The 14,844-nt window shown below is 36.9% G+C and overlaps 1 protein-coding gene across 4 annotated transcripts in view; it reads right to left on the reverse strand.

Moving 5' to 3' along the window:
- Positions 1-14,844, reverse strand: part of AUH (AU RNA binding methylglutaconyl-CoA hydratase) — a 110,492-nt gene that overhangs the window by 20,486 nt on the left and 75,162 nt on the right. The window lies entirely within an intron of this gene.

Here is a 14,844-nt window from a genome sequence, read left to right on the forward strand (position 1 = left end):
ACTTCCCATTCTTTTTAGCCATACCAGCTATCATTAAGTTATTAGGTTTTTCATTTGCCTTTACCTTTCACTCCAAAACAAAATAGGCTCAGTATACTGTATATAACTCTGTTTCCCTCCTGAAATTATTGTCCATTTTGTCTCCTCCAATCTGATTTCGTTATGAGATTAAGCTTCCATTGAAGGTTCAGCAGTTTTAAGTTGAAGGTTAGTAACTTTCCTGAGTTCTGACAATTTATAAGAAATGGGCTGAGGCAGCAATTTTACACCATACCACTCAAATTCTAGAAGTCAATATGAAACCTCTATACGGGGATCAGGTAAGACTAAGAGAGTTTGCAAAGGAGTACGTGTCAATTATCTCATTGGAGGAGGAGAAATATCTAAATGCTACTTGGTTCAATTTTCTAGTACCCCCTGCAGGTTAATACAAAGGAGTAGCATTTGGCTTCAAAGTGAATGGCATATACATCCTGGCTAATTAAAATGAAAATAAGACCAAAGGTCTTTCATGTTGTTATTAATATTTAATAAAATATTTCTAAGCTTCTGTGTGAAGAGAATACCAAGGGGAGTTCTGTCTCTCACCCATCTCTTAATTTCAGGAAATGATAGTATCTTATTCACATTACCATAGTACCTACTGTTATTGTTGGGATTACATTTTAACAGTCTTCCTTGTTTTCATGCTTCCTGACATCCAGATTAGGTTATCCTGACCACTCACACCACTCTGTTCAAACAGATAAAACAGACTGCTCATCAAATTTAGATGCCTCAAGTACAAAGTAATCTTTTTATGTTGATCGGGATTCCAAAACAAATAGGGAATATTGTGCATTCCCTGCATTATGCTGTTATATTTTTTTCCTTTTTTTTTTTAGTGCATCTTCTAACAATCTTTTCCTTTCCTATGCAGTGAGTTGTCATTTCACATCCACTTAGTTGCCTTTGTAGATACAGTAGGGTAAACAGATTAACATAGGTCTATCTTTTCTTAAATGCTAAAAAAGTTCAAAACTGTCTAATATTAATCTTTATAGCCTCTTGGCAATACGATCCATTTATATTTCTATTTATAGTCAATGCTGGTAGCATCTTTTTTAGTATCACATAAAATTTCCCAATATAAAGTGTTATTTTTAATTGACTGTAATTTCTCAAATGTTATTATTGATCTTCCTTTGCAAGTAGTGCCCAGCAAATGATTCTTTTCACTAGGCTGTTGATTTTATTTTTATATTTTTAATTCAGCCAAAACAGTACAGCTGTATGTAATAATGTAACTAGTGGAAAAACATGTTTTGCTCATAATAATAATTAAAAAAAAAAAATAAAAGGCTTTATTTTGAGTCCCTCTAACACCTCAGCATTGGCATAAAGAGTTAAATTTGGCTTGACATTGTCAGTAATGTCTGAGGAACATGTAATTTGCAATCCACAACATGTATTTGGCCAACATTCAGTCTTTTAAAAAACCTCAGTGTGAACAGCACTGGCAAACACAACCATGAAATGAAAGAATTTACAGAGTAACTCATGGAGACAAGCAGCAGGCTTAGAACTATGCAAGCTGTATCAAGCAGTTTTGTGCAAGGCTGCATATAACACTAGCAATTTTTGAGTGCTTCAATTTTCAATCCCTTCTTCCAAAATACATATTATGTATGCCTGTATAATAATACAGTGTTCTGCAAAGTACTGGTCTGCACTGTCTCAGATGCTACAAGGTAACAGTAACATATTCCTACAGCAGCACTGAATACCATGAAGAGCACACAGCACATGTGTAGTTGGGTATTCTCATGACACAAGAGTAATGCAACTTGGAGGATATTTGTATGGGAGCACTCAAACGTTAGACTAATTTATATTAAGGTAAGAAAGTTCAATTTCAAAATTAATTAAATCAAATGAAGTTAAGTTCATTTTAACTTAGAACTATGTACGTCCACATAGGAATTAACCTAGCTTAAGTAATACTACAAATAAGTAAATTTTAAATTTGCATCCCTCTTCCAAAATAGATAAACCTTTAAAAAACACTGGCTCTGTTCCCAGCTCTGGAAGGGGCTATGCTTCAGTTGGGTGCTGCCACTTCTGATATGTCACCATCCAAACATCAGTCTTTATATACCATCTGCCCATTTTCACACTCATCCTATGCCCTGTCCTTTTTCCCACTTGCTCTTGTGGGGTCAGCCCCATTCCTTTCCCCAGTGTTATGGCTCCTCAACGTGTTATGTTTTGTTGTTGTTATTGTTGTTGTGTTTCTTTCCATTAGCAGAAGGTCCCTTAAAATGTTGTCCTTTCAGTTCCAGGATCACCAATCAAAATTTTCAACTCGAAAAGCTAAGGCAACTCCTCCCAAATCCCCATTCCTTCTCCAGTTCCACTTCCTCATGAAGTGAATTCCCCATTGTCCCACTAAACAGATCCTGAGCTGTGTCGTCCTTCCTCATGCTCTGAATCAACCCTGAACCTCGGCAAGGTGCTGGGGTGCTCTGCAGCCACCCATTCACTGTGCTGCGGTGGGCCCTGCAGCAGGAACAGGCCTTAGATTTCTGCCCCAGTGCCCAACTTCAACCTCTGAATATAAGGAAAATGCTATTCATGTCTTACTAGAAAAAATAAATAAATATATAGCTAGATTATAGTTAGGGAGTTCCAGAAAAAACAAAAAAACAAAAAAACAAAACCAAAAAAAAAAAAAACACGACCAACCAAACAAAAAAAAAGAACTATTAACAGCATGTGAAAGGAGTCATTTCCCCACATATAACACTTAGTCAAACTTCGTGTGCCAAAAGATACCTCCTTAAACACAGGGTCCTCTGTAATGCCCTCCAACCTCCCCAGACAAAAACAGTTTGTTTTAACTAGCCCGTATTTCCATTTAAATTCTCACTAAAAAAGTCTTGAGATGGTTACTCAGCACTGGAAATTTCAGCCCAAATGGCTGGAACTGGTCAGTTGCATAAATCCATCTAGAGATTCCTGCCTAAGGAATGCTTACAAAATGTGCACCTTGTTAGGAAGCCCAGCAAAGCAAGAGCTTGCACAAGCACTATGCACTGGCATTGTGCACTGAATAGAGATAGTCACATATATACATATATGTATGTACATACAGAGACGTTTAAGTATGTATATACACACAGCACTCAACCCCAGTGTCTACTTAATAGAAATACTTAGCACCACAAGTTTTCTAATGTTATTTTCATCTTTCCAGGCCTAAATATAAAACAGCCTGAATAATAAACACTACTTAGTAATACCACTTCATGTATTTAAAAGTGTTCAGATCAGTGTTGAAGAACGGATGACTAATTCAGTAAAGTTTTGTTGTTGTTGTTGTTGTTTGTTTTTTTTCCTTTAATATTATTCAATAGATGCCATGCCATGCAGCTATAACCTTCAGATGGACTGGAGGAGTAGAAACGGACAAAAGTCTAAGCACACATCTTTGATTAAGAATAAAAAGCAGTTACCAAGCAATTCTGTAGCTGGTATGAAATATCTTCACTGTAGAAGACCTGCTGCAGGAATTCTTTTCCTATTAAACCACACTGAAGCCCTTAAGCTACTTTTAAGAAGCATATTAAATGAAGTCCAGGCTACTTATAGTACCGGGAGATTTTGAATGATGAAATCTAGGGCAATGCTGGTGAGATTTATCATACGTTTATATGTGCACGGGTGCAGCAAAGTTAGCACTCCAGAATCAGTGTACTTGCACAGTGGAGTTAGTCTGGTCATGTCCAAAGAATCCAACAAAGCTGGTGGGAGATAAAACTATTGATGCACAGTTTAGCCCCGTGTAGTCAGTAGTCACTTTTTTAGAAGTTGAGCAACCTGGGTTATCGAACCTCTGAAAATTATGCAGATGCCACAAAAACACAGGAAAAAACATATGCTTTTGCATAAGGTCAGATCCTGTAATATTACATCCTGTAATATATAACATTATCCACACAATGTAACTGTTAACCTTATCTGTACTAGAATGAAAGCCATTCCAGAGCTTCAAGCAACACTAAAAAACTTACACTGTGGTAAAACACATCACTTGGGTTGGAACTGGATGATATTTAAGCTCCCATCCAACCCAACCCATTCTATGACTCTGTGATTTGCACTGAGGGGAGGCTTGTTCCAGCTGAATTTCACTACACCTGTTTGTCAGAGGTACTTTGAACAGCCCATCCTCTTGCCTGGACTCTATTTTGTTTCTGAAATCAACTTATACATGCTAGTTTGCAAGGCCACAGAGACACAAAACAAAGCACAAATCTGATGTTAACAATGTCAAACGACGACATTTATAGGAGAAGCTCTTTACACTTACATCACTTGATTACTGCATTGTATGAACTGCAGTGCAAGTTTACCCTAAAAACTACAGGTTCTGCTGGAGATTATTTTTGCTTAACTAAAGTCTATTTGAAATGTTTTAATTTAAAACCAAAAATGCACGAAAGAAACAAAACGTTTATATTAAATACAATGTAGGAAATGATCATACAGTTTTCCCCCTTACTTCAGAACAGGTCTCAAATGTTTTTATTCCTAATTAGGTAGTAAATAGGTTACTTTTTTAAACAATAACCAGTAAAACAATATGCTCATCTCTTGTACTCTGCATCTCAAGGCAGACAGCATAAAACAGACCTTATTTCAATGTAACCACAACAATGAAATCTAGATGAAACAAACTGAGAGCTTACTAACGCAGAGTGCTCCACTGAAACTTAGCAATTCTCATCAGTGTTACATTTGGGTTTCCTTTTTTCCTTTTTTTTTTTTTTTTTAATTTGTATTCTGTGGGTTTGTGTTGTGTGTGTGTGTTTTTGGGTTTTTTTAGCTTCTTATTTGCTGCATGTTGTGATGTGGCAAGATATCATTTTGAACATCTCTTGCCTGAAGATTTCTTTCAGGTTTGCTGCCCAAATTCTTAAAACACTTTCTCTATCAGATGGCTTCTTTGTTCTGGGACCTTTTAATTAAACTGCTGAGTTTTATTTGTACTGATCACAGATTTATGATAGATTATTCCATATTTACTAAGTGCTTAAACAGCACTTACAATCCCTAATATTTTTCTCAATATATATTGGAATAAAATATGTTCAAAAAAGTTAGCAGAGGCCTCTTCCCCTTTAGGATAAGAAACCACAAAATGGAAAATTCTGGAGAATAGAGTGAGACAGAACTCCATGAATGACATAAACTTGTGGCAGAATGAAAGCAAGAATTTCCCAAGTAATCTCATGTCTCCCCATCCAGAGAGGCCAAGTATGCTCAACCTGCTCTTGTATTTCCTTCCTTACATAGTGGTCCTCTCTCATTCTGTTAACCATAGTACCATTTCTTGCAATAGCCTGCCTTCTTCTTTATAGGGGGAGAATGGAACCACAGCATTTTCTCTTCATAAGTTGCTACCACCAGAACCTGAGTGTCACAACCTATTCTGCAAAACACTTCAATTAAATATAGTATTTTCATTATGTCAGCGAAGCCCTTTCAGACACAGAAAGTTACAGTGAATAGTTCTTATTTACAGAATTCATTAACAGTGAAACAGAAGATCACTTCACTTACAGGAATATATTTTGAAACAACAGAGCAATATAAACATTAGAAAATCTATTTCATTTTTTAGCTTTTTGGGGTTGTATTTCCCAAGTTAGGCAACCACTGCTGCCACAAATATGTAATACATAGACACAGTATGCATGGATGCATATTTAAGTAGCCTTAACATAGCACTAACAACTATGTTTGCATAGAGCTCTTTCTTGGTTTCTGGAGTTCTTTGTGCCAAGAGGAAATTATCATTTTTGTTGTTATTCATACAAAAACAATGGCTTATGTTTGAAGTGAACGTTACACAGGGAAACGTAGCACTGAGTTTGTAGAAAGGCCATTAACCCTTGAATCCACAAAGTACAGGAGTGTATGACATGAGATGTATAGATCCACATCTCAATGAAACTGGTTGATACTGTATATTTAAAACAATGCTTACTTTTGCAAGTTGCTGAATTGAAACTTTACATTGCAACAGTAAAGAACAACTTTTCATCATGCCTGCTGCTTGACAGCACCACTGGTCTTCTTCAAACACTACTGACAGGCTGGTTCAAAATGAGAACTTTGTCGATCACAAACAATAACCAAGTCCTCAAATGGATTATAAGAGCATTCCAACTGGAATACTGAAAATGTCAACAAATACAGACTGTAATAGGCAAACTTTCTTCCTGAGCAGAGTACTCCTTTAGAGAGTTTCCTTAACATCCTTTAATGTAGAAATGTTCTCTTTTTAACATACGTGTATTTGTATCCATCTGAGCGTTTCACTTTCATTTCTGAAGCTGAGATGTAATGCTATGCTCCAAAACTTTGTAGTGTGATTCAAGACAAAAATAACACATACTAACGTCATATTTAAAAATACCAAGCCACTAGTACAATCTTGCCATATACTTATGTTAAAAACATGTATCTATTGGTTAAGATGACCTTTCATGCTTAAATTCTGTATGTGTCATTGAATTTATCAGCACTGGGGACTTTCCAGTTATTTTATTATTAAAATGAATGGAAATGGAAACTTAAAAGGGCAGGCTCTACATAACTTTGGGCAGTGACACATGTTAGCAGTAGATAATAAAAATCTTTCAGACCAATTTATGTAAAAAAAAGCTTTTTCCTACTCAATACAATCTGTAGTAATACAGTTGGATGATAAAATGTCATCCATCTGCATGCTTCTAAACCCTCCAATATCCTCTTATATGTCAAACACCTTCTTTTCAAACTTTTCACTTCTGTTGACACTTCATTAGAGAACATTTTGAAAATTCTTATGTGTTGAAATACACGCATTTTGAAACACATATAGTCTCGGGAACAATGTATTTGCAATTCTCTCATTTTGGAAATCAAGTTTATCTTGCATTTTCTAAGTCTAGTTTAATATACCTGACTAACACAAAGACCCACGCTGACAATTCAGTGAGCACTCCAGATGACCAAAGAATATGAGTTGGCCTTTTACACAGTCTGAAGAACTGTGTAGTACACTGTCCAAACAGGAGGATTTAGTGTGATATACATGCAAAAGGGGAAAAGTATGTAAGTTATCTCAAAAAAAGCCGCAGTTATTTTTCCTGTTCTTCTGACTGCAAGCTATATTCATGTTGGGAAAAGATGAGTGACCTTACAGAATGTTTCCAACATTGGTTTGTAAGAGTACATACAACTTGAATAACCTAATTCACACAACAGGCTAAAACAAAATTTTGCCAAAGATTGTCAATCCTTCACAAGAAATCAGGTTTGTTAACACTTGTCATTGTGTATATGAAATCAAACGGACAGAATATGTTAGAACTGGTGTAAGTATCTGCTGCTTTCCAGCACATCACTACAGACAGCAAATCACATAATAAAGCCCTAAGATAACAGGCAACAGGACAAACATTTTGAAAGAAAATAACTTTAAATACTTTGTTTTCCAAAGTTAAGATAAACCATGCACAGCAGGTTTTTTCACTGTCTACCATATTATCAGAATGAAGTCTGCATAGGTTTTGTAAGTTTTCCAAAGAGCCTTCCCTGTCTCCTTTCAAGTTGCATCTTGATGACAGGGACAAGGAACTTTTTAGGCCTCCAAAAGACCTCCAAAATCCAAAGCTTTGCAAAAGTCTTGGAATATGATTTTTAGGCTTGTCATAGCTGAGGCGCACAATCCATCTAGGTGCCCTACTCCAGAGCTAAGAAACCTTACAGGCTCTGCTACAAATTTTAAAAACATATCATAGATAACTTAAGTCAGGACTCTCAAGCTCCCTGCTGAAAAACTAAGAGCCTGTTTTGGGCTGGTATGTGGGTCAGGAGTTTTGAGGTTCCCTAACTCAGAATTGTGCTGAGAAGTCCAAAAGCTTGATGCATCAGATTCAGTACTGGCTTCCAGTTCTCTGATAAAATTACTGCAATTTTCCCATTCCACACATAATTCTTCAAATCCCAATTTTAATCCTGAAACACCATGGCTCTCCACATAATCACACAACTTTGAAATTCTTTCAGTGAAGAAATAATCTTTAGACTAGTGCTACTAAGGAAATCAAGTTTTCTACTGTTTTTTATGCACTTTTGATAAAGCTATCATTATACATAATTAGGGAATTTTAATTAAAATGTGTCAAATCCATTTAAGAACTTCCAATAATTTCCATTATTTGAACTAACTGTGATGACTTCTTTTAAATACCGCTAGTACCAAATTCATCAGGATACTGCACAAACATCTAAGACCCATACTACCTACATGTATATACATCTGCTACATAAATAAAGGTAGTATCCACAGAGAATCAACAACTGAGAGAATGTTTTAGAAAGCTGTACACTATTTGCATCCTTCAATTGTCCAGTGTTTTTCTTGTGGTCATAACAATGCTTGCTGAAGTACAGTTTGTCCTCTGAACACAACTTCTAAAGTTCTTCTTATAATTCACAGACTAAATTTAAACTGGATCAAAAATGGATAGGTTTTCAGGAATGTCAGGACTGTGAATTCTCAACACCAACAGGAATTTCACAGAGGCAGATGCCAGTGCTTTATTATTCATTTACCCCCTAATTCAGAAGTTACTGACAGAGTAACTGAACAGCAGAAGTCTGTCTACTAGTCTCTTTGTTATTCCATCTCTAAAGTTAACTTGCCAAAAAGAAATAGTTGCAATTGTTCAAAAATATCTAGTAAAAGAGGCTTTTGACTGGAACATGAATAATTGCATTTTAGGTTCAACCAGAAGCCACAGAATGACAACAGCATACTGGGGTTTTTCTTTTTTTCTTGTTACATGTCAAATGTAATTTGCTATAATAATTACACCGTCACTATGTTTTGTTGCTTTACCTCCTAAAGATCATCAAAAATAGCTTCAAGTAATTAGTCTAACACACATATGCAAACTAGAATACGGAAATAGCATATATTTTAAATGCCTCAAAACATAATGCAGTTGCTCTTAGTAAGAAACAATAATAAAAAAAATAAACTGTATTTGTTGATTTAGGCTGATTATAAGAGTAAGGATTGTAATTAAAACATGAATTACCTGAACTTGAGCTACAAGATGTAAGTTGTTTCACTTATTACTACAGACATCTCAACATGTAGCACCATCCAACAATGAGTTACTAAAACCGTCATGCTCTGAACCACAACTGAATCATCATGCACGTCTTAAGTTCCATCCCTGAAGATCAAAGCTAAAATTTCACTTTGTTCAACATGAAATCATCAGAGTCTAAAACTCATTTTACTTCATCACCTAAAGCCTGAAACTGTCACTGAACATCCTATGTGTTTGTAAACTATTATATAAAATTGTTTGAAAGCTAGTATCTGTGCCTTCTAAATCGTCTTACACCAAGAGAGCAATTTGTCTCCTTAGACAAGTGATCATCTCATAAGACAATGTTAGGGAAAGAACTCTTTTTAGGAAGTATATGATTAAATGGCTTTGGATGCAGTTAAACTCCTCATTTAAAAAACCACTACAGCTGCCTAATTTAAGACGCTGGGGAGAAAAAAAAAAAAAAAAAAAAAAAAGCAGCACTCTATTTTAATACACCATTCAAGATGAAAAATACAAAATTATTGTACATGATAAGTGCTGCAAACACAGTAACACTATGGGAGAATTTTGATCAGCCCATTAAACTGGTTAGTGAGGCCTGAACTGTGTTAAACACATATCTATTACATCTACAGACTGCTGTAATTAAGCTTGCTGGATTTTATTACCATAAAATAATTCTTAATGAACAATGCAACATTTTTAAAATTTATTTCAATGAAATAAAATTAGATATATATTTGCTAGTAAAGCCCCTATAAGAAGGACATTAATAGCAACTTTCATAATTCTCTGAACTGCTGTTAAAAATAAATTTACATATCACAGAATGACTGATTAAAAAAAAGTTATAAGCTTTAAGACAGGTATAAAGTGGTGCCTCTAGGCCAGGTATTCAGTGCTGCCTATTTTTAATATGATGTCTCAAATCCAAAAAAAAAGAAAGAAAAGGAAATCTGCTTAAATACACACTTGAAACACTTGAATGCCACACAGTATTTGAACAATTAGACTAACATCAACAATTGGCTTTGTGCTTTTTATGAACAGGCTAGACAGAAATAATCACTCAAATAAAGAAAAGATTAATCTCATTTTACTTCACACTCTTCCATATAAACTGATGATTATTAATATAGGGTTTTGAACTGCATTCTAGCTGTAGACTTTCACAACATAATAGGTAAAACACATTTCTAGTTTCACATTTCCACGTGAGATAGCATGAACTGAAATTATGGAACACACAACTTACTCAGCTACTTACACACACACAAACTTCAGATTACTGAATTATTTGCTTAAAACCAGGTAATTCTCCAGCTGAAAGCAGACTAAATTTTGGCAGCAGTTGTTTGAGAAAAAAATGTGCATGCAGAAAGCTCAACAATAAACTTGTTCTGCAAGCATGAGTGCAGTAAATGCAACACCTCGAAGGAAAATGAGAAAAGAGAATGTCACACAGTGTATGTAAGGTGGAACGGGCGACAGGTACTCAAGAGGAATATGTAAACATCACCCATGAGCACAAATGGAATATGAGCTGGAGTTGGCAGGGAACAAAAAGACCTTACGTAAGTTACGTAAGTACAGTAGCAGCAAAAACTGACCAAGGTAAGAGTACGTCTGTAGTGAATGAGGCATAAGACCAAGAAACAAAAGAAATGGAGTAGGTATGAGAAAGGACATTGAAAAGCTGAAACTATGCAATGCTTTCTTTGCCTTGCTTTTATTGATAAGCTTTCTTCTCAAGCTTACCAGGGTTCCTGAGCCTCATGGTAGTGCCTGGAGGACTGAAGTACTATTCACAGTAAAGGGTGGTTTAAGCAAAAAACATCTGAGCAAACTGCACATAAACAAGTCTGAAGGGAGAAGAGGGGATGCACTGGAGGATGCTGAGGCTAATGTCACAGTGACATAGGGTCACTTTGGTCTCTTCTTTGCACGGACACAACCATCAAAATACCCGACTGCAAGACAACCAAACTGCAAATATCATATCCATCTTCAAGGAGGAGGACCCAGTGAACTTCAGGACAGCCAGCCTAACCTATGTCTATGGAAAGATTACATCACCCATTTTCCTGGAAGTTATCTCTAAAAACGTGAGAGGCAATGCCTGACCAACCTGACTGCCCTCTTATGTTGCAATGTTTGATTCAGTATATGTGAGGAAGGAAGAATATTTACGTCAAATGTAACAAGCTTTTGAAGCAGCCTACCAGCAGATTTTGCAGCCAAATTAGAGGTATGGATTGGATGAGTGGACTAACAGATAGGTGGAAACATGACAGTCTCAGGAAAAGCTCAACACGATACAGCAGTGTGTGCAGTTAGAGCCCAGAAAGCCAATCATATCCTGCACCTCATCAAAGGAAGCATGACCAGCAGGCCCAGGGAGGTGATTCTACCTCTCTCCTCCACTCTCGTGAAACACTCCCTGAAGTGCTGAGTTCAGCTCTGGGGACCCCAGCACAAGAAGGACATGGATGTATTAGAATGAGTCCAGAGGAGGGCCATGAAGATGATGAAAGGGCTGGAGCAGCTCTCCTATGAACACAGGCTGAGGGAGTTAGGGTTGTTCAGCCTGGAGAAGAGAAGGCTCTGGGCAAACCTTATGGTGGCCTTCCAGGTCCTCCTTCCAAAAGGAGGCCTACAAAAAAGCTGGGGAGGGACCCTTAATCAGGAAGTGTACTGACAGGACAATTGGTAATGGCTTTAAAGAGGGGAGGTTTAAATCAGATATAAGAGAGAAATTCTTTATGCAGAAGGTGGTGAGGCACCAGCACAGGTTGCCCAGAGAAGCTGTGGATGCCCCATCCCTGGAAGTGTTCAAGGACAGGCTGGATGGGACTTCACACAACCTGATCTAGTGGGAAGCGTCCCCGCCCACGGCAGGCAGCTGGAAGTTGATCTTTAAGGTCCTTTCCAACCCAAACCGCTCTATGATTCTGTGACTACTCAAAGCACATCGACAGCATTTCAAAGTCCCAGTCCCATTGCAGGTCTTTATTTGTGGTGTTATTTGAGGGCGTGGAATGTCAATACTGCAGTCCAAAGCAGTAAACTAAATTCTAAAAATAGAAAGAATCAAAATCTTCACAATGAGGGTGGTCACACCCTGGAACAGGTTGATCAGAAAAGTGAGGAATAACCAAGCTTGGAGACACATAACATTTGACAGGAAAAAAGCACGAGCAACCTTACTAGCTTCAAAACTGGTCCTATTTTAACAGGATAGGAGCATGTGACCTTCAAAGCACCCTTCCAACCTAAGTTTCTCTATCATTAAAAAACACAAATGTGAAGTTCATCTCATATGATATCAGCTCTAGTCAATCGGGTCCAACTGTGCCAGTAGAGGAGGTTATAGCTTCTCTTTAAATACCAGTGATACTGCTTCTAAAATTGACCCCTAGAATCAGAATTAGATTTCCTGAGACTGCTTTCATCAAAATCAGCCTGAATGGCTTGAATTTTAGAGTCTTTGTTAGTGCCTTCGTTTCAACTGTAATAAAGAAAAGTTTGCACAAGCTGTTCTGCAAGCAGATCTACATGAGTGATGACTTCTGGCAAGAGGGCAATATATGCAGCTGAGGGCAGGATAATAAGCAATAATCTCTTTTCTCAGCACAGCTGCTTGTAATATGCTGACACCCTTCCATGTAACTATTTAAATTGTTTAACCAACCACATCAGGAAAAAGTGCATCACGGCTAGGTCATCAGAACTTGCATTCAAAGAAGCAACTGTTCTTTGTCAGGTAACACAGAGACTCAAATTAGCTAGTGTGAGTGAGGTAAGGAGCAAGGACTGAGGGAGCAGAGTATCAACAGAATACATGAGTTTTGTCAGCACTTACTGGTCTTGCACTGACTGGTCCCTTACTGCTCAGACAATCCACAGTTGTGAATGCCAGCAATGATGTAATGGTTAGTTCAAAAAAGAAAAGGTACTTAGATCACATGAACATCACTCAGCTATCAGGTCGCTGCTGCATTAGAACCTACAGATCCTGCTGTGCAAAATCAACTCAGTTGTACAAGTACTGAACAAAGCAGGGGCTTACAGGGAGGAAAGACCAGAAAAATTAATAGAAAGAAAATCCATGGAGAGTTATTAAAAATACATAAACTATATCCAGCTCAGAAAATCCCTAATCAGAAAACTGAGACTAGGAAAGCAATGAAGTGAGATATCATTTATATATATATCCACCCTGTCCTAGGAACCTACTTCTGTCTTCCACAGGAGAAAGGACACTGGGCTAGACAGACCTTTGGGGCAGACCATACAAGCTCCTTGGTTCTAAAGCCTCACTTGCTCAGTTAAGTCCCACTTGTAAACTAGAGAACCATATCTGGAAAATTGTAACATCTATTCACTTTTGTGCTTGAAAGTTTAAATTGAACTTACAGACTTCATCCAATGCTTAAAGTTTTTTGAGGCTGTCCAATCAATTGCTGTTTGTTGTTTTTTTGTTTTGTTGTTTGTTTTTTTAGACTGTGTGAGTACCAGGAAATTAAATAATTAACAAACTCACAAAAGTTTAGCCTTCTTCACTTCAGTAATAACATTTTTTTTTATGGGGTGTAAAATTTTCTTATTGCTTCAGTACGGGAGAAGCAAGACCACCCTATAAAACTGAGAACCTAAGACTGGGTCAGGAACAACAGCTCTAGTAACATCTGTATCTGTGACTCAGGGGAAGTACACAGGGAAAAAGAGTGAGAATCAAGGAAGCCACGAAATGATTTGTACAACTCTGATAGCTCAAAACTTTCTTTTATTCTATTGCATTTCCACACTCAATTGCACCATCAATCAGCTGTTCTTCAAATCAAATTACATTCATTGTAAATATCATAAGCAAAATTCAGGAGTATTGAAGAAAAGTTATTTTTTCTCTATCTAGAATATGCTGGGAATGCCTCTGGCAGTCTAGTCCTGCTGAAAGGTACAAGGGGTTTAGATTATGGTGTACATGGTCAGCCTTCAAACCTTTGCTCATCAGAGTATGAAGATGAAATTTCAGCTGATTTCATTCTCCAAATCACAAAGAAAGTATGTCTACCTCATCCTTCTCATCTTGCCATTCCTCTCTGCATCTTTTGTTGACTCCAATCAACTTCTATTGAGTAAAATATCAGTGTAATGCTTTTCAGTTGTTAGTTTCATTATATCCATTAAGTCTGATTCAGTACTGAGTGGCTGAACCTGGTCTTTGAATGACAGCAGGAATGTCAATATCCACAATTCACTTCTCAAGCTCTGAAATAAGCACCTTTTTGCCTTCTAGAGAAGAACAATTATTCTCTTCAAATTCAGCCTCAAAATTTTCCTTTACTCTGACACCTAACAGAAGCTGAAGATATTGCATCACTACCAAAATCATTTTCTATCACACTGAAGAATATGGTCTCATGGCTTCCTTATATTTTGAAACCAATACATTGCATCTTTTCTTAAATTTACACTTTACACGGACAATCACTTTGCTCCCCTTTGGCACTATGCCTTAGACAACAGGGTTCTCATCCAAAACCAAGGTATTTGTGTGCTACAACACTATAAATGAATGATACCAAATATTTTTCAAAATGACCTTTTTGTTATTAGAGAGTCTAGCAAATCTTCTCATTACTTAGATTCTATTTTTAGCGTGCTAGATTTGCAGTTATAT

This window comes from Anas platyrhynchos, chromosome Z, assembly GCF_047663525.1.
Source record: "Anas platyrhynchos isolate ZD024472 breed Pekin duck chromosome Z, IASCAAS_PekinDuck_T2T, whole genome shotgun sequence".
Classification (NCBI taxonomy): Eukaryota; Metazoa; Chordata; class Aves; order Anseriformes; family Anatidae; genus Anas; species Anas platyrhynchos.